The sequence below is a fragment of the Maniola jurtina genome, chromosome 18, assembly GCF_905333055.1.
Source record: "Maniola jurtina chromosome 18, ilManJurt1.1, whole genome shotgun sequence".
NCBI lineage: Eukaryota > Metazoa > Arthropoda > Insecta > Lepidoptera > Nymphalidae > Maniola > Maniola jurtina.
This window is the reverse complement of record NC_060046.1, coordinates 6868760-6893455: the sequence shown is the minus strand read 5'-3', so window position 1 is coordinate 6893455 and position 24696 is coordinate 6868760. Positions and strand designations below refer to the sequence as shown.

Genomic DNA, 24696 nt, shown 5'->3' with positions numbered 1-24696 from the left:
ATTTCCAAAATGTCCTGAATTTAGAACTGCGTGGATCAGGGCCATAAAACGAAAAAACTGGGAGCCAAAGGAATATTCTCGTCTATGCTCCGAACATTTCGAAGAGTCTTGTTATTATACATATTTCTGGTTTAAAAATAAATAAATTGAAATCAGATGCAATACCAACTATATTTGAAGGATATCTTATATACCATCAACCAGTAAGCACTAAGCACTTTCAAATTGTATGTAGGTACCTATCCACTAATAAATATATAGTAATATTACACTTTTCTTTATTTGACAATAGTTAAACAAAAAGGGACCAACAATTATTTTTCAGGATTGAGGTACAAGTGAGTTTAAATAATTTCTCTTGTTTTACTGATGTTTTCTTAAATTTTATTATCATCGTAAGGAATTTTGCATTTTTAACTAGTAACAGCAAGACATAAATAAATTCATTTAATTTCAGGTTATACAAAAACGAAAACCACTTCGAGAGCTGGCTAATAATAAAACAAAAGGAAGGTTTTGAACATTTTCCTCAGTCAGTTTTCAATGTCTAGCTCTCTATAATTTTGTTGACCTAGAATTCTTGACGTTTAAAGAGCTTTCTATTTTATAATAGAGCAAGATCCCAGAAGCACCAGAACGTATTTACTTATTTTCTGAGAAATGGCCAATTTACAGGTATCAGCTGCTAAAGGTACATAATTAAAACATATGAGTGTAGATTTTATGTATGTATATTTTACAGAAGATTGTAAATAATTAATATTCAATGCTGCCAGAAACTTTCCATCTCAAAAAATAACATTGCAAGTACATAAAATATGTCTACGTTAATAGTAATACCTAATACGTAATAAATTGATTTAAATTATTTGAAAAGTGTTTCATTTTACTTTTGTTTTTACTGAATATATAATCGTCCGCGTGGATTTAGGTTTTTAAAAATCCCGTGAGTAATCTTTAATTTTCTGAAGTAAAAAGTTGTCAATTTCCAGAACGTAAGCTATCTCTGTACATACAAATCAGTACAACGGATGGGCTTTTAAGAATCCCATGGGAACTCTTTGATTTTTTCGGGATAAAAGTAGCCTATGCGCACTCTTAGAGTGTAAACTAACTCTGTACCAAATTTCATCAAAATCGGTTAAACTACTGGGCCGTGAAAAGCTAACAGACAGACTGAGATACACTTTCGTATTTATAATATTTGTATGGATAAGTATATATTGCACGTAGTCCGTCGTAGTAACATAGAAAATTAATTTTGATGTGGTATCGATATACCCAAATTCGCCGTCCCAGCCCTAGATGGTGCACACAGTGACAAAATGACTTACGCACACAAAAATAATTGACACGCATTTTCAGTTTATTATCGGTCCATAGTTATAATACGTCCATGGTTTTTTACGGCTCTTTGATAGTGATGTGGTGCAGTTGGTACTTACTGATAAGTACCAACCGATACCGATAATAATATGTATGAGACAGTAAAATGTGTTGAAAATAATTCCAATTCAAATGAAATAAGTATGGGCTGATTCTCAATTTATGAGTTTTATATAATTACCATTGAAAAATTCCTTAGGTGAATTGTTTTTTGTATTTTTCTTACTTACTTTATTCTTTAAGTCTTTCAAAATATAATACGTGATTAGTACCTACTACTTTTTATCTCGAATAACACATTTCGTAGGTTTTTTTACTCATTATGCACAAAATATTATTTTATTAACGTTTTTTTATCTAAACCGGAACCATGAGGACAGCACTATTTTTGCTAAGCTGGTATCATTATTTTTACGTTTGAGAGTTCTAGCTGTCGTTTTGGTCTCTGGGATTAAAAAAATGACTTTAGGTACATGTATATTTCTTGTTAGGAAACCTAATAAGAGGTTTAAAAGTTTGAAAACCAGATTCGTAAAGGTAATTTTTAAAACTTTATCATCTTGGTAATATGCAGTTACTGGTAAAAGAGACATAAAAAAAAACATTAAACAATAAACATTAAACTTTTGTAATTCTGCATAGGCAGTAATATCTCTTCAGTTGTATCTGTTGCATTAAGTAGTTTCGATTGTAATTTAGGCTACGATGGGGCTGGTGTGTCTGTGTCGGACAAAAGGTCTAAAAAAAATCTATATCTATACTAATAAATAAAATTGGAGTGTCTGTCTGTAATTTCGAAATAACTACCGCATATTAAAGTCATATGGTTATTTGAACGATACTATAACTGAATCACACGTTTTTAAAATTTTTGTCTGTCTGTCTGTCTGTCTGTCTGTTTGAAAAGGCTAATCTTGGGAACGGCTGAACCGATTTTGACGCGATTATCACAGACAAGTAGATAATTGATCAGGGAGTAACATAGGCTACTTTTTTAACCGACTTTCAAAAAGGGAGTTGTGTTTTTCTACCTATGTACACCAAAATCTCCGAGATTTCTGAACCGATTTGCGTGATTTCTTTTTTAATCGATAGAGGAACTTTGCGACATTGTTTCATAAAAAATTTGGAGTCCAACTCCTCAATCCTGATGCTGCAGGGGATCTGACCAATCCACGCGGGCGAAGCTGCGGGCATCAGCTAGTTGATAATAAAAAAAACTTTTGATAAAGAATAGGTACTTAGATACTGAAATATAATGCTGGTGGTGAACGTTTCATAGCATCTATGGTGAAATCTGTTTTACACAAAATACTTGTGTATTTTAACAGCTAAGCGGAATTTGTGTATCACTATTAATCATTATCATATTATTATTTTTAAAATATATCTTTGTTGACATGAAATTTTAAATTAAACTTAAGTCACAGGAAAAGCCAGCAAGATTTTGTGTATCTGCGTAAAATTATATTTTCAACAAAAAATAAATGAAAAAGATTTTCATAAAAAATTGTCGCTACATCACAGCAAGGGTTACGCGTTATTTAAAAATAGGTATTTCTGGAACATGGAATGTTTTTATCAAATACTTTTATGTTACCCGTATTTCAAACATTGTTTTGAACCATGATTATATTTTCTTAATTATTTCACGGTTTTGCTTATTATCCCAATAAATCACAAAGTTCCCACTGGATTTTTAGATAGTTACCTAAGTCCACGTTGACGAAATAACACGGGCATCATGTAAGTACCTATTTTATTAAATATTAATCATCGCCCGCGTGGATTTTGATTTTTTTTTAATCCCGTAGGAACTTATTGATTTTCCTGGATAAAATGTCCTTCCCCGGAATGTATCCCAAGTCTGTACCAAATTTCATTAAAATCGGTTCAGGGGTTGGGCCGTGATAACGTAGCAGACAGATAGACAGACAGACAGACAGACAGACACACTTTGACATTTATAATATTAGTATGGATAGTATTGATGGATGTAAATGTTTAACCTAAAGGGAGACTATCAGGCACGCCTAGTTACCAGTTATATATTCTACTGGGAAAGCTGTTCCACTAATTGTTTACATTCTGGAACGATATTGAATCTGATTAGCAGTAGGCATAAATAGCAAAATAATAATATTAGGGTCAATGACTATCCCATAATAATTCCACATTTATATCTAAATAGATGACGCCCGCGATTCAGGTTTTTAAAAATCCCGTAGGAACTTTTTGATTTTCCGGGATAAAAGTATCCTGTACCTTAAAATTGGTTTGGTTTGTTGGGCCGTGAAAAGTTAGCAGACAGACAGACACGCTTTCGCATTTATACTATGAGTATGGATAAGCTTTATGCTACTTCGTTCGCGTGGATATAGGTTTTTTAAATATCCCGTGGGAACTTATTGGTTTTCCGGAATAAAAAGTAGTTAAAAGTGTTAATCCAGGGTATAATATATCTCCATTCCAAATTTCAGCCAAATCGATCCAGTAGTTTTTGCGTGAAAGAGTGACAAATATACACACACACACATACATACATACACACAAACTTTCGCCTTTATAATATTAGTGTGACAGCGCTGTAACTTATCTTTGCTATTTTAATTCCTTACATAATATTAGCAAACCGTTTTTTTTCATAAAAATGCAAAATAAATTTTGTTCTAATATCAAGTCAGCAACTTTATTCATAGGACATTGTATTTTCGTACAAGCTCTGAGTCACTCAGCGGGCGATGGAGAGATTTATTCTTAGAGTTTCTCTACGTGATCAAATCAGAATTGAGGAGATCCGTGAGAACCAGCTAGCTGAATTTCACACATAGGGCACATAGTTCAAAAACCGAAAAATCTGATTCATTCAGTAAGAGATGGCTCCATGGTCTTCTGCTTAGAATTGACAGTTTTGAATGCGTTCATATGACAATAACTGTAAAATCGTGGTTACTTATTATAATTTGTTTCAACATTTTCCATTTCTTGAAGATTTTCTCTTGTAGATATGCATGTTGAAAAATTTATGTCAATACTTATATAATAAACGTAAAAATATGCTTGTCTGTTTACCTACGGCGTTGTTAAACCGATCTTGATGAAAATAGGCATAGAGATAGCTTTTATTATAGAGACGGATATACCTACCTACAACACCTTTTACCCAGTAATAATTTTAAACACAACTTTCAACGGGATTTTTTAAAACTAAATGGATGGGTTTTAGTTATTACCTAGTGAGATTCACACTGATCACGCGAACTTTAAGCTTTTATACTTCTTTGGTAAGTGTGTATAGTGAAGTTTTCGCTAAGAGAAGTTTTTCATAATTACTAAGTTAATGGAGTGAAATGGGGGTTGAAAGGCTGTATGACAGTTCGCTATTATTCGCGGGAAAACAGCACAATTTCAAGGTAATGTAACAAGGATGATGTTGCCAGCAACTACTAAGTAGGTACCTACCTTGAAAGCTGTGAGAGTATGAGAGTATACGCTAAGAGTAAAATGTTATGTGCTTGTTATGTGCAAGAAAGTAGGATAATTGTATAATACCTGTATGTTTACCTACCTACTCAAAAAAAGGGATCCTCAAAGTTTTAAAATGATACTACGCCAAATTACAAAACGCAAAAATCCATACTCCATACTAATATTATAAATGCGAATGTGTATCTGTCTGTCTGCTACCTTTTCACGGCCCAACAGTTTAACCGATTCTGACAAAATTTGGTACAGGGTTAGCTTATATCTCGGGGACGGACATAGGCTACTTTTTATCCCGGAAAATCAAAGAGTTCCCACGGTATTCCTAAAAACCCATCCGCTTAACCGATTTGTATGTTTGGTACAGAGGTAGCTTGCGTCCCTGTAATTGACATAGGCATTTTATCCCGGAAAATCATACTGTTCCCACGGGATCTTTAAAAACCTATTAATTATATTGCACTATTATACCCTGGATTAACTTATAGGCTTAAAAATTTCCTACGGAATTTTTAAAAAACCTATATCTACGCGAACGAGGTCGCGGGCATCAGCTAGTATCTATACTAATACTAATAAATAAAATTGGAGTGTCTGTCTGTAATTTCGAAATAACTACCTTATATTAAGCTCATATGGTTATTTGAACGATACCAACACTGAATCACACGTTTTTAAAATTTTTGTCTGTCTGTCTGTCTGTCTGTCTGTCTGTCTGTCTGTCTGTCTGTTTGAAAAGGCTAATCTTCGGAACGGCTGGACCGATTTTGACGGGGTTTTCACAGACAAGTAGAGAATTGACCAGGGAGTAACATAGGCTACTTTTTTAACCGACTTTCAAAAAGGGAGTTGTGTTTTTCTACCTATGTACACCGAAATCTCCGAGATTTCTGAACCGATTTGCGTCATTTCTTTTTTAATCGATAGAGGAACTTTGCGACATTGTTTCATAAAAAATTTGGAGTCTAACTCCTCAATCCTGATGCTGCAGGGGATCTGACCAATCCACGCGGGCGAAGCTGCGGGCATCAGGTAGTAAGTAATATAATGTGTTCAAAAAGATATTATGATGATCCTGTGGGTAGAGTATAGTAAGAGTGAACTAGTATAATGCAATAGTGTAGCCAGGTGCAGGACGTGCAGGATTGATCGTTAGGGGTGTAGTAGGTACTATGTATTTGCGATACTGCATGATAATATTAAGTTACCTACAATAATGTCGAAAGCAGGTACGTAAGTGGCTACGTCAAATAAGTAATTGCTTTTCTTCAGTTTGCATAATATACAGGGGACTGTCTTAAGTCGTATAGGTACTAGGTATATCAGGGTTTATGTGAAATGAAGATTATAAATATTAGTACCTACTTACCTATATTTTAAATTATTCGGGCGTGGATCCATTTTTCATAACTCAATGACAATTATAGCGTTCGGAAATTTCTCTTCAGCGATTTATTCGCGGAAAATACCTCTTTCAACATTTTCATCCGATACATTGGAGCTAAATTACGAAATTTTCGCAACTCGTAGCCATGTAATCAAATATTAAATTAAAGTAAAACAATGTATTACTAAACTATTCGGTTAGAGACTGATTAATGTTGTATGTTGACAACTAATAGTACAAGTAACGGTTGGCCGAGTTTTGGACCACGTTGAAGAGATATGGATTGGTAGCGGTGAAATCTGCATTTTTATTACTAAGAAATTATAAAGCAATTTACAGTCAAGAATGAATAGCGACTAATCTAATATGGTATCTAAACATTTATAGTGCCATGAACAAACATTAGTACCTACTTAAATCATGACTGTAAAGGTAGGTAGGGGCCCATAATGCGAGCTTGAACCGCCAAGTCCAAGCGTAATAAGCGCGACACAACAGCTATAAGAGAGCGTCTCTTACGGCTATTTCATCGACAAAGCCTTGCTAAAGGCGTGAGAGAAAGAGAGAGCGAGAGGCTGCTGCTACGATTTTTGACGAACATAGAACGGCAGTGATGCGGGAGGGTAGGTAATGTGGCTAAGTTTCTAGAAGTTGTAACTTAAGGAGTTCAATAGGCGTAACCTCCGCCCATTTAGAAAAGTGCCGAAATGAAAAAGTCCAAGTAGCCTAAAATACATTGTGAGGATACACTTGGACAAGGAAGCATGGTCTCGAGCCAGGTGCTATAACATACTTCAGTTTGTCGAGAAGATACTACAAGAAAACGAAAGTATTACTGACTAGCTGACGACCCCGACTTCGTCCGCGTGGATTTAGGTTTTTCGAAATCCGTGGAAACTCTTTGATTTTCCGGGATGAAAAGTAGACTATGTGCTAACCTAGGATATTATGTATCTCCATTCCGAATTTCAGCCAAATCCGTCCAGCAGTTTTTGCGTGAAGGAGTAAAAAACATACACACACATACACACATACAAACAAACTTTCGCCTTTATAATATTAGTGTGAAGTGTGAAGTGTGATAGTGTGATTAGTGCGATAACTGTAGATTGTTTTCATCACACGCTGTGATCGCGCGATTACCATTGCGCTCAGCAGTATAACGTTCCCCATACTGCCATTTCATATGACCTCTTGACCTGCCGTTACGGTTAATTGCCGTCGCACTTTGTACTGTACCTGGCCCTCTCAATCATTTCAGGTTATGGACTAAGAGTCAGCGCGTGCCAGACCTTCGTTATTTTATAAAAGCTGAAGGTTTCTCTGCGTATTGTCCCCAACACAGGGAGGAACGTTCGGTGACTGTGAAGTTTGGATCATGGTGGCTTTGGAAGATAACAGGTAATAAATTTGTACAAAATCTTACTTAAAATTCAGTTTTTTTTTTTAAATTTATTTCGAGACAGTATTAGAAATCACGTCATGCATTGCCAGACATTAGTATCGTGGCGACCCCCTGCTAGACTCCTTAAAGTTTAATAAATTGTTAAAGTTTAAGGGTGTCTGGCAAGGGGTTGCCACGATACTAAGTGCCAGGAAATGCATGACGTAATTTCCAATACTGTTCCTAAGATAATATAAAAAAATTGACTTTGTACTTTGACGTAAGAGTTTTTACACCTATATTACCTGTTATCTTCAAACTTCAGTCGCTGATCTTTCCTCCCTGTTTTAGGGACAGAGAAACTTGCAGCTTTGATAAAATATCCAAGGTCTGACACGCGCTGGCTCTCTCTCTAACCATGAACTAGTGTTCATGGTTCTAATTTGTACACCATTACCACGAACCGATAATTTATCGGCACATTGCAATTAGCTCGTAGCAGACTCACGAATAAGAGCAAGTTATGCATAGTACCCTATGATTAAACTTTCAGTTCCTCTAACGTGTAACGTATATAACGCACAAAGTATCAAAAAGTCGCTATATTTGATCTATCTGTCAACTGTCATTTAAAAAGTATACGTCATTAGCCATTTTAATCATGATTAACATTCCCCTTTCCCCTCCAACTAAGCGTAAAGCTTGTGCTAGGAGTGGGTACGATAATAGTTCAACGGGTGGAACCGCCGACTTTTCGGATTTCACTCCACTCCTGTAACCGTTGAGCTATTGAGGCTTCAATCTGTTATTTAAGTAAGTAGTACAAAACATTATATAATATTATTTTAAAACTAAAGCACGAGTATTTAACCAGGGATGATTCACAGAGAGAGATAAATCACATGAAACGCATCGAGATGACACTGGCAAAGGTAGGTATTAGAAGATTAGGGTGAGAACTTTAGTTTTTAACCCCCAACCCAAAAAGAGGGGTGTTATAAGTTTGACGTGTGTTTCTGTGTATCTGTCTGTGACTTCGTAGCTCCTAAACGAATGAACCGATTTTAATTTAGTTTTTTTTGTTTGAAACGTGGCTTGATCGAGAGCGTTCTTAGCTATAATCCAAGAAAATCGGTTCAGCCGTTTGAAAGTAATCAGCTCTTTTCTAATTTTTTTTATAGAGGTTGTTGTGTCGGGGGTTTTTAAAATTTTGAGTTATACTTTAAATACTGCTAATAAAATACCTATTTTTCTTTTAAATAATAGTCAGTGGTAGATAGTATTTTAGATACTATATAAGTTCATATTCTATTTTGGGAAAGAATGACGCAGCGATCAATGGAGTTGAAGAGCTTCAAATTAAATAATTTTCATTCAAGATTAAGTCTTTTGTAAACATTTTTTTTTGCTGACCCTACCTAATCGGATCATATCAAAACAGCTATAACGCCACAATACGGCGGCCACAGTGGTCCTTTCAGCTATACCGCTTTTAGATATCACTTTTCAACGGTAATGAGGCAAAAATGGGCAAAAGAGAATTCTTTTGAACGAGATTTTCTATTTATTTATTGTTGTCCCTGCCTTTAAATCTAACTTTAAAAATCTCTGGTGGTAGGAACGATTCCTACCATTAACTAAGAATCCCAATGTAGAAAAACAGTTACTTAATGGATTTTTTATACGACAAAGTTCATTAACCCAGTTATATATTTTGCGAAACCGTTTCCATTATACATTAAGGCGAAAACAAACTATGGGACGCGTCCGTAAGCCGCGGTTATAGCCGCGACTCAGGTGTGCACAATCGTTTGGGACGCGGCTTGCGAGATATCTCTCGGACGTAAATTCCCTTTAATAAATAATTAGGTATGCCCTTTGTATGACATGTTATGTAATTTTAATTAAATTTTTTTATTTATTTTTTCATTTTTGATAGTAAGTTATTGACTTCTATTTAATGACTCTTGAATAATTTTAAAGATTTTGTAATTTCATGTAAGAAATAATATTAATTTGGCATTGTTAGTTGAAATATGAAACATTCAAATACCATTAATTTATTGATAGAACTGGCTCTCAAACTGTGATATTCTAACTTTATGTTACCTGCATTCTCATGAATAAAATTATTATTTATTTATTTTATTCAATAAAGTAAGTCCTTGACATCCGCGACTTACGCCCGAGAGTTTGCACCGTTCGCTGTATAATATGTTACTAAATATATTATCCAGATACTTCTATAAGTAGCGGCTGTCAGACGCATCCATCAGCTTAATTTGTTTCGGCTTTTATTCGGCAACCATAACCTGACAACAATTAATCCAGCAAAGCCAGTTTCAAAACACAACCAGTTTATGATTATTACTATGGCTGAGGTCGGACATTTGACATCATGATAATGTGTTACTGCTGTTTAAATAATTAAAATACACCACGAGTAGTCTTTTCTTATTTATTAAACTTAACTTATTTTCAAGTAGCCAGTAAATGGGTCTATCTATCTATAATATAAATCTAAGGGTCAAGTTTCAAACGCAACTCTTAATTATATTAATTTAGCTCTGAGTCGAGTAATAATAAATGATTGTACTTTGCCCTTTATTCAAATCTTACTATATATATTTTTTTCAAGATTTTTTTTTTCATTTTTTTTCAATTACAAAGATTACAATATTGGTTTCTTCGTGCTCGTAAGCGCTTGATGGCTTGTCTGAGCACTGCACATTCCTCTATGATAGGTTATTTTCTTTCATAAGTGCACCTGTAACGGACTAACATACTGGAGTGAAATTTGTATATTTTATAATCATAATTGTTTGGAAGTCGTTTTTGTAAATAAATAATTTAAAAAATTGAGGATTTCATGGCCAGACTAATCTTAAAATTAATGGCTGTTCTAAGTCTTCCGTCGCGTCGTGCTTCGAAATACTTTGTTAAGCTAAGTTTTGCTGATTTATGTATTTAGGTATGCGATTTAAATAATTTTTTTTAATAGGCACTAGCTCCGATTTTACTACACTACTTTCTAAACTAAATCAAATCTTAGAAAAAAAAATTGTAGATCTCTCTTTTAATGTCTACGTCCAACTTAAAATTGCCTAATCAGGCCATATTTAGTTGTGCTTACTTAGAATATCTGAGAAAAAATTATATAGTAACGTAAGAAAAATAATATTTTGGCTACTATCTCCTCCATAGGTTAGGAATTGTTACATCATTTTGAAAAAATGTAATTTTATTTAGTACCATTATACTGTATATGTTAAACTATATTCTATATATATTATATACTATATATATTATTATATAATACTACTAATTAAAAAAATAAAAACTACAAAAAGTTAAAGAGGTACTCACTGTATGTTTTCCAGTAAAATCAACACCAAAGTTTATAACTCAATTTTTAAAGCAAAAGTTGCATTTTCCAACTTTAAAAATATGATGAGAGTTACAACAAATAAGTCTATAATTTCCGGCATAATATTAAGGTAAGACATTCACTTGGTACTTTAGAATATTTTCAAAATACTCTTCTCGTAGTTAGGCATGTACATGATTATTATAAGTCGTAGCGTAATTGAGGACAGTTGTCTCTACGCGTTGTATCCGCACGGTCACTAGAGATAGACTGCCGAGACCCAAGGGCCAAGTGCCGAAATATATTGTTTTTTGGAACTGAATCACAAAGACATCCCCTATGCGAAAGATGCTGTATCTAATTGTAGTCACTGACTCTACTAATGCCAAGTACTATTACTAGCTGATGCCCGCGACTTCGTCCGCGTGAATTTAGGTTTTTCGAAATCCCGTGGGAACTCTTTGATTTTCCGGGATAAAAAGTTGTCTTTAAAATTCAAATTATATAAAATATTCAAAGAATAGTTTAAATATGAATTTCTAATATGAATGACTTTGTAACTTAAATAGTATGAATGACTTTGTACAAATTTTGCATGCCTGATTATGTAAGGTGAAACATTTCTACTGGCCAATATGTACTTAATAACATCTCACTGTAAAAAAAATGTTACTGCAAATAAAAATCTTGAATCTTGAATCTTCTAAATCCACGCGGACGTAGTTGCGGTCTTCCTCTAGTAGTGTATAGTTTCCGTTATAAGTAAACGGATAAACTGACTGACATAATTAAAGTATTAACAGCCCGCTTAAGATTTTGGATTTAATATGACTTGCTTTAACGTTGAAGGAAAACATCGTGAGGAAACCTGCACGCTTTATAGTTTTTCCATAATATTCTCAAAGGTGTGTGAAGTCTGCCAACTGGCACTTGACCAGCATGGCCGACTATAGCCTAAGCTCTTCTCATTTTTCGGCCACTTCCAAATTCCCACGTACTTATAGCTTAATTAAATAGATGATTACGCGGACTTATGGACCTGTTTAAAGTCAAAATGACAAAAGGAACACCATAAACACTATAGTGTATAAAAAAACTTAACAAACGCAAACTATGTGTGCGTATACAAAGCTGGCTGTAGCCAGATAAAATGCATACAGTATGACTGATGGTATTTTTAAACAACAACCTACTGGATTCAACAAAAAGTTTTTACCTGGCAAGATTAAAAATATCACTTTTTGACATGCACATAGATGAGCTTTAATAGAAGATTAATGAATATTTAATTGAAAAATTAAGTATCTAGATTAAGCTCATATTTGCCTCTAAGCTTGCTTATATTGCACGTGACGTCTGATATCTTAATAATAATTATTATGGCCCATTAACGAAAGCTGGCACGTTCACAGTACCTACTTAAACGTTTTACTATTACACTAACCGCACTATTACACTCATATTATAAAGACAAAAGTTTGTGTGTATGTGTGTACATTTGTTACCCTTTCACGCAAAAACTACTGGATGGATTTGGCTGAAATTTAGAGTGTAGATAGATTTTAGGTACCTACCCTGGGTTAGGCTACATACAGGCTATTTTTTATCCCGGAAAGTTAAAGAGTTCCTACGGGATTTTTAAAAACCTATATCCACGCGAAAGAAGTCGCGGGCATCAGCTAGTATAACATATAAATGTACCTATATAGTAGGAGTAATATAAACTATATGTTACGTCTATATTAATATTATAAAGAGGAAACCTTTGTATTTTTGTATGTTTGTATTGAATAGGCTCAAAAACTACTGGACCGATTTCAAAATTTCTTTTACCATTACTTAGAGGGATTCTTCGTATAGGCTATATTTTATCCCGGAAAATAGAAAAAATAAATGTCCACCCGTGCGAAGCCGGGGCGGGTCGCTAGTATATTATAAAGAGGTAAAGTTTGTAAGTTTGTTTGTAGGGGGTAATCTCTGGAACTAATGAACCGATTTCGAAAATTCTTTCGTCAGTAGAAAGCTACATTATCCTTGAATAACAGAGTATATTATATTTTAATTAAAAAAAATTAGATATCCCTACGAAAATTTGTAATAAGCTACCGTGCGAAGAAGGGCGGGTCGCTAGTGAAGTATAAATGATAAGTACTTATTGAAACATATTTAGTTAACGATTAAATTCCCATCTAAACAGATTTCCTGGCCACGTGCAACAGCTAGTAAATAACATTAGGTATACAGAAACGAGTAATAAGAGGAGCTTATTCGCACTGCGCTCCGAATCAACGTAATGGTCGATTCACACCAAGTGCGTATTCAGCACGTACACGTGACACAAGCGTAGTGACGCGCGTGAACCCGTAGACATAACTGCACGCATCACGTCTACGTGAACGTTCACGCCACGCAAGCGGTATGCCATGTCTCATACAGTTCCATACATTACAACGCAATGGTACGCGCTACGTAACGCTTACGCAGCCTGTGTGAACGAGCTTTTAAGACTTCAAATAAACACTAAGCGCACGTCTCGAAATCTATTCAATTTATTCTGAGCCATTACCAATAAAAAGCATTGTGCGAGATAATCTGGAAGATTTATTTTTCGAGGATTCGAAGGTATGCTTTCGTAGGGGTGTATAACAATTGAAACTGCTTTCGAATAAATGTTATCATAGTAAATACTAAGGTACTGCGAAGTCACGAAGAATTAAAAAACCGGTCAAGTGTGAGTCGGACTCACTAACGAAGGTTTCCGACATGATGAATGTTGTATTCATCGACCTTACAAGGCGCTTACAATACTGCGCTTTACAGCCATTCCTACCTTTCAAGAGCGCCTTAAATTTTTTTTTAAAGAATAATATTAGCTATGCTGCTAATCATGACTAATACTCCAATTTCCCCTCCAATTAAGCGTATAGCTTGTACTATGAGTGGGTACGACAATAGTGCAACGGGTGGGGTTTGAACCGCCGACCTTACGAAATTCAGTCCGCTCCTCAACCGTTGAGCTATCGAGGCTCTTACAGCAACGTGCCGCGCGGAGGCAGAGTGGCTGCTGCGCTGCAGCCGCGCTGCAGTCGCGCTGCTTTGTAAATTCATATAAATAAAAACTTGCGACTGCAGCGCTACACCCGCGCTGCGGCCGCGCGTCTGTTAATCGATCAAAGTTAAATGTATTTATTTGGCGCGGCACTTTGCGGCATTTGAAGGCATCCTAAGGGTTTGCCGAGCGCTGAGTGACAATGAGCGGGCCAATATGTTTTGATTGGATGAGATTTTGGACCAAAATGGATGAATAGCTTCTGTAAATTGAACTCACTCTGACTATACTATTTACTCTATTAACTGCTCGGTAACTCGCTCTTTTAAAACAATAAAATGATAATAGAACTGCAAGAACACCTGCTATTTCGGTGAATCCCGTAAAACGGTCAGTCGTGTAGCTTTGGGGGCACTAGTTTTCGAACTATTGGTAAACAGAAGCTGCAAAAGTGGATTGAAAGATGAGAGTAAAGTTCTTTCTTCGTGCAAAATTCTACTTTAAATATTTGCTTTTGATCTACTTCATTGTAGATACGCTAAGTATAAAATTTTAATCCGATCGTGCTATAATAAAGGTTTAGTTCATTTCGTGTTTCAAAATTGTTTACTTATGAAAATCTCTATGGTGCATTAGTGAGAGCTGTACGAGGGTGGTCCTAGATTTGATACCCGGTTGAGGCAATTTGGAAATAATGTGGTAGGTATATAATCAACTCATAGAACACACTGTGCGTCGACAGGTTTCTTAGAATGAACGTAGCACTTACCGTACCCTTAAATTAACGGGGAATTGGAGCTTTTTGGCTAACAAATTATGCTTAAAAATCTTTATCTACTTAGGATTATCATATTTTCAGTGCTGAAATCAGTTTCTCTTTCAACTCTCGATTACACTAACCTTAAGTATCAGCCAGACTGGCCACCAAGCAATTAACGTACCGGCACGGCTATTTGTCGTTCGGTTAACTTTGTTGTTTGCCTGTTTCAGTGAAGTTAGTGAAATAATTTGACAAAATGGAAATGCAATTCCATTAACCCTGTTCAAATTAAACTAATTGATTTCGTCTCTGGCTCTACACCAAAGTAATTCCTGGATACCATTCAATGATCTAACACAATTAAGTAATATTTGTTAACCTGCCCAAATTTGAATCGGAATGCCATTAACAATGTTTTATTAAAATCAAGTATATAACTACGCTGATTTTTGTTATAGTAAACATCTTGTTTTACAAGTTATTTTAATTCTTAGGTAGGTATATATTTTTTATCGGCTTTCTTATTATAATAATTATTTGACAATTGAAAGTCAATGTAGAGGTAAGTAAATAAAAATAAACTGGAAAATAAAATAAAATGAACGAAATGAATGAAAAGAAAGTCTGTAAAACATTTTGAAGTTAAACACAAGTTGTTCCATCGACGGCCATCGTCCTCATATAAATATTTAAATGAGACAAACACATGCGTAACGTATAATTTATGAATTGCATGCTGATTTTCCGATTGTTATGGCGATTTGCTACTACATAAATTTAAATACCTTATTTGTTTATTTAAAAATTATTTAAGTCTATAAAATAAACTTAATGATCGAAGGTGTGGCCGCCACAGGCTACAGGGTTACACTGGATAGAGTTCTATTGCATAGAAACAGTCAGCTTTGCGCACAGCCAGCCCTCTATGTATGTTAACTATGCAATATTTACATTGTTCATGGATTGTTCTACATATTATAACATTTTGCTTTTTGAAAAGAGCAATTCTTATTTCTTCAAAATATTTTCTCGTCCAAACTTCCTCAACGCTTGAAAACCAAAGTCACAAAACAGAGCGTGTTGCCCGTGATGACATAAGGCTTTGAGATATGATCTCTACCGCGTACCGCGTGGCGCGGCACTGCCGCGCGTCGCGGCTGAAGAGAATATCGCCCAGCGCACTGCCGCGACGCGCAGTTCAACTGCAGTTCAGTTCGGGTGCGTGGGCACTATAGACTTGGGATACATTCCGGGGAAGGACATAGGCTACATTTTATCCCGGAAAATCAACGAGTTGGTAGGGGATTACAAAAAACCGAAAAGCCGCGGACATCCTTCCAGTTTGCAATAAAATTGAGCAAACCTTATTTTAAATTACTTTCTTTCAACTCCGTAATTTTTAGGTAGGTAATTGGGTTCGGTCGCAAAAAAATGTACATTAGTTTTTTTTTTGTTGTCCTGGTTTTATTTTTGTCATAGAATCAGTGCTGTTTTAGTTACGAATATATGTTCCATATTGATCTAAATATAACCTATCTGTAGTTTAAATAAAACCATGAAATCTCAGCTTTCCTTACAAATTTGTATTTATTTTAGTTTTTTTCCGATTGGCAAAATTTTTGCTCCATACAAAAACAGTTTGTCCAACTACTACACTATTATCGAAAACATGTCATTTTAACAAAACTTTTGTCCTAATGTTGCATTTGTAAGTTGGGTTCGAGTACTGATTACTTTTTCAACGTATTTACAAAAGGTTACCATTCTTTTATCAATAACCATAATTTTCTTCAACTTCTAAAATGTGTCCAATTTTTTGTGCGTGTGTAACGTCCTGAATGTAACGACATTAGAACGCCTATTTTTGCCATACTACATAAATAATTTGGTTGCTTTTGCCTTTCATTTATTGGCAACACTATTGAACAAGGCGCCAACATTCAGAAAATAAAAACGGCCATGTTTGTTAGGAGGAAAATTGTTAGTGTGTGTTGACGCGAGAATTGTCGCCAAAAATTGTTTTTCTTATGTTGAATTGCAGGGTGAGTATTGGACATTCTTTCGAACTCATAAATAAAGGTTAATAAAGCTTTGTTATCGCGTAAAACAATGAAACTACTTCTCTGTCCGTAATTATTCGCTGTACAGTGATATTTTGATTTGAGGCTATGTCGTTCGCTTTTTTCTGTCATGATTGTAACATATGTAACGAAATGTGTAACGTTACGGTCATGACCGATTGTAAGGCGGAGAGTACACTTCTTTAGAAATTCAATATTGACTTAATTTAATTTCTTAAGAAAGGTCTCTCCGTCACTCGCTTCATACAGACGTAGTTCCAATTTCATTTGAAAATATTAAGCAACCAAAGTCCATGACATACAGACATATTCTAGAAACTAATATCTATGTCTGTGGTTTTCCAGATTTCTGTTAATATATTCGGTTTCAAAGTTACGCGGTCTTAAAAATTCACATACAAATCTTTGAGCCCCTGCAATTTTAAAACTACATATTTTTAGAAAAATCTAAAACACCAGACACAGACACTGATACATATTGGTTTCTAAAATATTTCTGCAAAATTTCATGGACTTTGGTTGCTTAATATTCAAATGAAATTGGAACTACGATTGTATGGAGCAAGTGACGGAGAGAGCCCTGTTAATGATAACCGTAGGATTCTTTATGCCTGAAATACTTAGTACATACAGTTATTTATATTTATCGTGTTTGGTGTCCATCAAAAGTTTCTGGTTTGCTGGTCTGTTATTGGCTGGTAAAGTTAAAAAATATTAAATTAAAATTTTGCTTTAAAAAAATAATTTTTGAATTATTAATTATATAGAATCTCTCTCTCTATCTAGCTCTTGTATTAATTCAGTTCGTCCAACTTTTATCGTCGTTTTGACCACAAAATTGCGAAGAGTGCAATTTATATTTCAGATGGCACCAATGACCAATGCCGAAAGGCAAAAGAAATATCGGGAAAAGTTGCGAACTCAAAATCAAAATCAAAAAAAATAAGTGTCACCATTCTTAGCGGTATCACCTAATGTAAAAAAAAACTAGTGTATATAATGTTTAATGGGGTCTCTGCGAGTTGGCTTTGGCCCCTCATACGCCTACTAAAGGACCGGGACCCCAGGGTCGCGAAATCGTTATGCGATCTCAATAATAATATAATATTGTAAAAATAATATAATATTCTAATCACAATATTGTATGATTCTGAACTAAGCTTTATGTTGATCATGAATGTATCATTGAGTCAGGTATGTAACGTTTGTTACGATGTCATGAATGCAACTATACATTTTTTTACGACCACACCCAATTACTAAAATGAGCAGCTGTGAGGAACACATGGATGAAGTTACGTGATAAGGGTTCCATTTTAACATTTTAGTACTGGACCATAGAACAAATAATTTTGTTTGAGTACAGTAAGCCCGACGTTTGCCGCATGTTCTGCATACTAAACGCGTTGATACCTCTAGGCTCGAAGGTCGTAAAGGACAAAACGCTACTTTTCAGGAGAAGCAAAAAAACGAAAAAAAAAAATTCTTTTTGCTTTAGCATCTTCGTTTCTTTAGCTTTTTTGAAACCTAGGAAGAAGTGCTTAGAATTTATAGTATTTTCTAAGGCAGTGTTTAAAAATTACCCCAGTGCTGTATTTACCTACACCATTTTTAAATTTTTGATTTATAGCCAAGTTATCAATCAAGAATTTCTGGCATACTTGCTTGTGACCATCACCATCTTTTATAAAATATTCATACGTAATATTTCTTCGGCTGAAATCATTATTAGTTTTTCTTCTCTTTATCGGAGTCCTATGAGCGGAGCTGACTAACCAACCTTTTCTACGCTAAGAGTCTACATTCCAAAAATATTCGAATAGAGAAGTTCGTCATTCTTCAGAAATGCCATAGCATCCTCTGGCAAACTTGCCCCCTGATACATGGATTGCTTTTCATTTTTTTCTCAGGTACGATTTCTCCTTCTCTATTTTCATAAGCTTTTCTCATCTACGTTTATTGACACCCTTAGTGAAGCGCATAGTTAAAATGAAACCAAGTAGTAAAGGACGCCTGTATTTTTTTATTTCAAATTGTAAGGGTGTACAGGACAATCATTTGTAAAAGCGATGTCCTTTACATCCAAAATTTTGAGCTAAGATGGTATAAGACAATTTTATTGACAGTTTATATGTTTTTTTTTTACGCCCAAAAGTTTTTTTTTTAACTTTGCTTTACTACCAAAAGGAGGAGACTCTGCTAATCAAGTGTTACTTACACCCATATTTTCATGGCAAACTTTGTTTAACGTGCCAAATTATGTGGGTCGTAAAGGCACTTTTTTACGAATTTCGTAAAACGGAATATACAGATCGATAGAGAATTAAAAACTGAGTAAAGCAGTGTCAAAAAGTCATTTTCGACCAAATGTCCTTTACGACCTTTGAGCCCAGAGGTATCGATTATGCTCTCACTAGTCAGTCCTAATTATATAGATACAACAGTGGCTTATCACATTGCTTTTGGATCGGATTTCTAACAGACGTGATCTGTCCAACAAAATAGTAACATAATAGATCAACCTTAATCTCATTTTAGTAGTTTAGGAGACTCTGACGAATCACTCAAGTTAATGTTATAAAAGCGAAAGAAACAGTTATTATAACTTATTACATCGAATTTATTATTATTTTTACCGTGTTTCCTTAAGCTATTTTTATATACTTACATCCTGATAAAACCTGAAAAAATATCTTCCTAGCACAGCGGTGCGAACGTTCAACTAGCAAAAACAGAACAGGTATTACAGGTAATTTAACTTCAATTTCATTTTATAGGTAGGTGGTTATAGGTCGATTTAGGAAATGACTTATATTTATTTAAAAAATATTTGAAAACCCCATTTGTTTGGAGACTTTTCTGGATGTAACATCCGTCAGGTTAGTTTTTTTCTTATACAAGATAAAGTTGAAAACCAAAACCCGACTGCGATCGTCTTAATAAATGCTGTACAATAGCAAAAAAAAATTTTGGAGACCCCCCTTTTTTCACGTAACATCCGTTAGGTCAAATTTTTCGTATAAAATGTAGCCTGTGTCACCCGGTCTTTTACGACGAATCGATTGACACCTCATTCATCAAAATCGGCCCAGTAGTTTAGGCGCTATGGTGGAACACACAGAATCTGGATACAAACATACACACACACATACATACATAGATAGACTGCTAAAATCATAACCTCCCTTTTGGCTTTGCCGCAGTCGGGTAAAAATGTAGCCTATGTCACCCGAACTATAATAACGAATCGATTGACATCTCATTCATCAAAATCGGCTCAGTTGTTCAGGCGCTACGGTAGAACACACATAAATACAAACCTGCTTACATACATAGACTGCTAAAATCATAACTCTTCCTTTTGGCCGTAGTCGGGTAAAGAGAGCAACTAACATCACTCGTTTTAACGGTGAAGGAAAACATCGTGAGGGAACCTGCATGTCTGAGTTTTGAATAATGTTCTTAAAGTTACGTGAAGTCTGGCAATCAAAACAGTTGACATTCTGAAAGACCTGAGCTGAGCAGTGAGCCGGCGATAGGTTCATCACGATGATCATGAACTGCCATAAAAGAGCAGCTTTTAACAGGGCTCTCTCCGTCACTCGTTTCATACAATCGTAGTTCCAATTTCATTTGAGTATTAAGCAACCAAAGTCCATGAAATTTTGCAGACATATTCTAGAAACTAATATCTGTGTCTGTAGTGTTTTAGATTTTTCTAAAAATATGTAGTTTAAAAATTACAGGGGCTCAAAGATTTGTATGAAAATTCTTAAGACCGCGTAACTTTGAAACCGAATATTTTAACAGAAATCTGGAAAACCACAGACATAGATATTAGTTTCTAGAATATGTCTGCAAAATTTCATGGACTTTAGTTGCTTAATATTCAAATGAAATTGGAACTACTATTGTATGAAACGAGTGACGGAGAGAGCCCTCTTAAACCCCGACCCAAAAAGAGGGGTGTTATAAGTTTGACGTGTGTATCTGTGTATCTGTCTGTGGCATCGTAGCTCCTAAACTAATGAACCGATTTTAATTTAATTTTTTTTTTTGTTTGAAAGGTGGCTTGATCGAGAGTTTTCTTAGCTATAATCCAAGAAAATCGGTTCAGCTGTTTAAAAGTTATCAGCTCTTTTCTAGTTACTGTAACCTTCACTTGTGTTATAAATTTTTAATTTAGGTACACTTGTTCTAGTGTAAAATAAGATTTCTGACGCAAGTGTGTTTTATATGCACGAAGTTTTCTAGGGATTAAATATAAATAAAAGCCGTTTTAGAAAATACTACAGCTCATATAATCGAAGTTACACTTTCATTTCATTAACAATGATCACAAAAGTTTCATTTCTTCTGTTTACGCACCGCAGATAGGTAAACCACTCGCATAAAACTAAAAACAATTCATAGTATTTGAACCTATTTATTTAAAAATAATTTACTGGAAACCTCAATATTATTATTTTCATTTATATATTTATTTACATTAAAATTCACAAATACAACTTTTTACATAATTTCTTATTTATTATTTAATATTTACAAATTCTATATTTAATCAATCTTAAACAACTTTTGGTCAATTCATCTTACAAATAAAGTACTAATTTATAATTCAGTGGTAGCTTAAATAATAAGGCGACAAAATAAATGAAGTAAATTGACATGAATTATACTATAATATTTTTGGCTTCAAGCTAAAATAAATGCGTATAGCCTAAGTATGCTCACTTTTTTCCCAATGCGAAAGAGCGCGAAGTTTGACTAGCAAAATGATAAATTAAAAGAATACACTTTTTTCTCTCTCTCTTCTGGCTTTACAAAGATTAGCCAATGTCAAGTTTGTAGTTATTTGTAACAAGTTAGACTATACAAGTATGGACCCCGTCCGCGCTGGCGCTCGCCGACCAACGCACGACACCCCCTTAGAGCGCTTTCCAGTCAGTTTTAACAAAAAAAAACACACTCCAAAAAGGCAGAGCACGCCCGCCAGCTAACACCAACACAGACGAAGTCAAATTAAAAGAAGGTAATACCAAAACTTGATCGCCCGGTCAAGTGTGAGTCGGGCCTCGTTCTTTTAGGGTTCCGTACATAATAATTATGAACATCAAATTTCAGGTGTATGAAATATTTCTTTTTCGAGCTGAAAATCGCAATAAACCGTGAAAGGAAACCCAAAAAATGTTCGTTTGTTTAGGTCACAGACTATTTAATAAATCGTTGTTTTCAGTATATGGTAGGTACAATATAGGTACCAAAATTTTATATTCCTAAATTGTTTAGTTTTTGAGATTGTATCACAAAAATGGTCTATGACCACCACCCATTTTTTGTTTTAAGATAAAAATGAATAAAAATATATTCGTAATCTACTCAATGAGTTCTAAACAATAATGTCCCACATGCTAGGGTATGAAAAAACAAATTTTTTGGCTCATTTTTTTAATGTATAGGAGCCCCCCTGAAATACCCATTTTGTGAAAATTTCAACTTTCTACCTCCGCACCACAATCGGTTCAAGAGAGACAGCCCGATGATAGACAGATGGATGGACAGACCGACAGACAGGGGAGTGATATTAATAGGGCTCCGTATTTACCCTCTGGGTACGGAACCCTATAAACGTATATAAATAAACTATTTTAAAAGTAAAAATTATATAAACTATAGGTATAATACTAGCATTCGTGGGCTAAAATATTTTTATGAGAAAAAAAGAAAGTGACTACCCCTAAATAAGTTTAGGTATTATACAATCTGTATCCTTAGTACGAGTGTCCACAACTTGACGAAATTGATAGATTTCGAGTATCTTAACACAACAATGTCTGAGTATAATGTAGCTTTTTCAAATAATCTTGTTTCAAATTTTGAGATCCCCACAGCTAGCTAAAAAAAAATACCTAGAATAAAAATGTACTAGTGTAAAACAAGAAACTTTTAGCCCATTTTGCTCAGATTTAATAGTATTTCAACTTGTCAAGTCTTACAAACTTGTACTAAGGGTACATACTTTTGTCTTTCATTGAAAAGTTATGTTAAACTTTGAAAGCAAAGTCATAGGAATATATTGTAATAGAAAGATTTGTATCCTCAAAGCCTTACTAAGATATTTTTCATAGCGACGGAATTTACAATTTATAACATATTTTCAAAATTATTAGATAAGAAACATTTTCATACATTGACAAAGATGTGGTTAAAGAATTTTATTCTCAAAAGAAATTATACAAATTTCACTTATCTAAAAAGATAATAAAGATAATAATAATTTTTTGTTGATATCACATGTAATTCAAGGAATAATTAAATATATTGCTTATTAATAATTTCAACAATAGGTATGTAACATTTGAGGGATAATAATTGTATCTACGACTAAATATGCTAATTGGTGTTACAAATCGAACCACTAATAGGATTTTTCTATAACTAAGTATAGCAATAAACTTCGCGCAAACTTAGGCATTTAACTACATGAATAACTCTCATGAATACTCATTTTCTAAGAAAATGTAACTTTGTGTAATTGTATACTTAATCTAGCTTGAAAAAAAAGAACAGAAATGGAAATAAAAAATGTACTAATTGATAATGTAGGTGTAAACTTTTGAAGAGCTTACAAAATATTGTTGGTGTGAGATAGTAATTTTATAACATAATTAAACTTTATGTCCGTGTTGCAATAATAACTCAGTACCATTAAAATTTATAAAAACATGCTGTGTTTTTGTGTATCATTGTATTTTATATTACTTTATATTTCAAACATAGTTAACTAACTATATTAAACACCCGTATAAATTAATTTTTTGCTTAAAAATGTGTAGAATTGTGTCTACAGACCATTTTCTATTCGGTAGGTAATAATATGTGACACATATTGTTTGGCATTTTGTAAAATATGATATTAAACATTTCAGACATACAAAGATCAAGTTACACGTTAAATACATACACGTGGCCTGAATGTATACAAAGAGCCCGCGAGAGCAAGACCTTCGTTATTTTATAGAAGCTGAAAATGTATCTGAGTATTGTCCCCAACACAGGGAGGAACGATCAGCGACTATGGAGTTTGGGTAATGGTGGCTTTGGCAGATAACAGGTAACAAAGCAGTATAAAATCTTACCTCAAAGTAAGTATAAAGTCATTTTTTTATATTTTCTTCAGTATAGTATTAGAAATCACGTCATGCATTGTCAGAATAAGAATGCAATTCCGTCATGTTGCGACGCACTGTCTGGTAATATATTTTGATCCAATAATTTTATTTTAATTGTAATTAATGTAGGAAAAAAACGTTAAGAACGCAAATTATTTTTCAGCTCGGAAAGGAGTTTGTGTCGTTCAAAATCTTCATCGAAAAGTCTTTTTCATCTGCTAGCATAAAAAAGTGGTTTGAAATTGGAACCGCAAGTTTTTTAAAATTAAAAATTGATGTGATGCTAATTCACACAAAAAACTTGCATTTTCCTTGCTTTAATTATTATTAGATGAAAATTTTTGTATTTCGCCTGGCTGCAAAATTATTGTTTGCGACTGGTGTCTTTGAATCCTGAGCGTAGCACTCGCGTCAAGTAACAACTTTGCAGCCTTGCATAACAAATAACTATTTCCTGCTAATTGTATTTTTCAAGTTACAGCTGTTGACGTATTAGGTCTTATTTTTAATAATTTAATCGCATTGTATTACAGTAGGTAATTTATCAGAGCTCTCTCCGTCACTCGCTTCATACAATCGTAGTTCCAATTACATTTGAATATTAAGCAACCAAAGTCCATGAAATTT

At 34.3% G+C, this 24696-nt stretch overlaps 1 protein-coding gene and 1 long non-coding RNA gene across 2 annotated transcripts in view; one reads left to right on the top strand and one right to left on the bottom strand.

Moving 5' to 3' along the window:
• Nucleotides 1-11077, bottom strand: part of LOC123874586 (gonadotropin-releasing hormone receptor) — a 71954-nt gene extending 60877 nt beyond the window's left edge. The window contains exon 1 of the mRNA XM_045920067.1: nucleotides 11007-11077. The gene's annotated coding sequence lies outside the window, so the exon portion shown is untranslated. The remainder of the gene's footprint in view (nucleotides 1-11006) is intronic.
• Nucleotides 7522-24356, top strand: LOC123874588. Its single transcript, XR_006797956.1, has 2 exons — nucleotides 7522-7614; nucleotides 23981-24356. It is a non-coding gene; the product is annotated as an uncharacterized LOC123874588 (long non-coding RNA).
• The last annotated feature ends 340 nt before the right edge of the window (nucleotides 24357-24696 follow it).